Here is a 2,747-nt window from a genome sequence, read left to right on the forward strand (position 1 = left end):
CTAGTATATCGGGCGGTGTTATAGTACAAAAATTATAAGGGAATGCTCTCATTGTGCGGTTTCACATTAGATAATGCTAACATGGATTGGGCCTCCACGTACTTTCAGGTATATTTGGGAGGAATATATTAGGTTGTAATCCATGCATTGGTAACCTTATCGGCCTCCTTGTATACTATGATACACCAAAAACAACATTCAAGAAGATTACGTGCATGTGCGTTAACTCCTTGGCTCCTCCGAGGCGTTATATTGTAGTTCACAAATACTTAGTAATTCTTTTCCCTAGATTACCATATTTTTGTTTATTTGTTTTTATAGTAAAATCAATCAGCAATCATGGAAGAAAATAAACATTTACCCATCATTTGCGTAGGACAACAAGTAAATTGCCTTTACCTCCTGAAGCTACACCTATTCAGTGAAAGTGATCTCATTTAACTGAGTCCAGTGCATCACAAACTTCTGGTTCTTCATTTGATTTACCCAAGTGACCTATACTAGTATGTACTGCGATTTCGATTACTCCTACTATTACTGTTTTATTTGCTACTGAAGTGGAACCTTCACAATTACCTGAGGACACTGAAAGTGAACATAGTGAAATAGTAACTGAAGTTCTCAGACAAGAAATTGATCCTTGACAAGAAGTTGTTCAAGAAATTCATCCTGAAACCAATGTTTTTCTAACAGAACACTTGGATCCCGAAGTTGAACAACCAGAAGTTGTTCCCATATCGGAAGATGATCGATCAGTTTATCCTCCGACATCTGTAACTATTGAGACTTCTATTTTACCGTAGAGTCAAACACCAGAAATTTATTATGGACCTAACGGTGAAATCTTTCCACCCGGTTTGATTGTTATTCAAGAGGAATTTCAGGAAGAAACTTCACCTAGAACTCCAACTCGTTTTGGACTAGGGCTCTATATTTATCATTTTTTTCCTCGGTTTCCTTATATTGCTCCTCTTGATATTTTTTACTTTCAAACTCCCATAGATTCATTAAGACATTTATTGGGTCATCTGACTATGGCTGAAACAAAATCCCGACTGTATCATCTATTACAACTGCGACATCATCTATTGTTGTTACTTCTTTGATGTTTACCACAACACCTGAGTCGCATTTGTATGGTGGTCCATCCATCCCACTAGGTTACCAATCATTATTTCGAACTCACTCCGATGTTTCTTGTAGTCCATGGTCTTCACCCATGTCATTCATAGGAGTTTTCTTGGTTCTTCGCGTATGGATACTAAATAGTTTGATCCTAGAAGTCAATATCAAGTCGATCCATCTTTTTACCATCCAATGTATCCACTTAACACTAGATTACCTCTATATGGAGAAAAATATGCCCATTCTGCTTACTCTCCATACTCTTGGGGGGAACCATATGGAATTATACCATCATATTTAGGTTCATCTTATTCTGGAATGACTGTTTGTCAATGGTAACATATAATGCCTATTCAACCAAAGCTTGTGTATTCATCACAACCAATACAAATTGTTTCATCCATACCTACTATGCTTGTCATTATGACTTTAGCACAGTCGCAAACTCAGTTGATTGTATCTCAATCTTTGAAATTGATCCTTCAACCTCTTACCCTGAAGTTTCAGGTCTACTGACTCAGTCTTCTCAGGTCATTTTACAACAACGATTTGTGTCTAGAATCCAACAACCTCAGGTCAGTTTACCATTAACTAGGATGACTCAGACTTATATTGGTCCAATTTATCCACAACCTGGTCAAAATTATACTGGTGGGCAACAACCATTGTATCAACAACTGTGGAAGCCACAATACCAACAACAAAAATTCCAATAGTACCAAACTTATACTAGACTTGGTCAACAAGCCTATGTTCGGTTTGGTCAACAACAAGCTTACCCAGGTTCTAGTCAACAAGCTTATGGTGGTTTTGGTCAACAACAAATTTATCCTAGTTCCCAACAACAACCTTATATTGGATATTCTCAACAAACCTACCCCTATGAAGGTTACCAATCGCAGATTCCTTATGTTGGTATGCAAAGGCATATTGCCTAGGAAATTCCATCTTACCCTGGTTACACTCAACCCAACCTAAACCGACAGTTTCCTTTTGTCACGGCACTTGAATTACCAGATTTAAATCGGCTTACCAATTATCCCATTCTTTATTCAGCTTGGTGGTTGGTGATTCCACACAAATTGCCTTATGATATTTCTAAGTTCAATGGAAACCCTGTAGAAGATCCATCCAATCATGTTATGACTTTCATTTATGGTGTTCATCAAACTCCCTAAATGATGATATAATAACATTACATCTTTTCCAGTGAACACTCACTAGTCTAGCTACAAAGTGGTATATTGAATTGCGACGAACTTCATTTGACAACTTCATTACCTTAGACACTACACTTTTAACTCATTTCTAGTTACTCAATAGATATGGAAATGGAACGGAACTGTTGACCAACTTTAAGCAGACCACTGCTGCTCACATTTCTCAACATAGTCATGAGTGGTGTCATCATCGTTGAATGGTCAAAAATTTTGTTCCTGGTCATCTTCTAGCTGAGTGGTTTATTAAATCCTTGTTTCCATCTATCACCGAGGATGTGGCTAAACGAGGAGTTGCTACTGAAGAGTAAGTAATTGCTTGTGCCCAATACTTAGAATTGATTTACACCCAGTCTCACACTCTCTATGATAAGATTCCAAATGCACCTATACCATCTTTTACTG

Source organism: Pinus tabuliformis, chromosome X (genome assembly GCF_031772625.1).
Source record: "Pinus tabuliformis cultivar Carrire ecotype Pingquan chromosome X, CPIR1, whole genome shotgun sequence".
NCBI classification, from domain to species: domain Eukaryota; kingdom Viridiplantae; phylum Streptophyta; class Pinopsida; order Pinales; family Pinaceae; genus Pinus; species Pinus tabuliformis.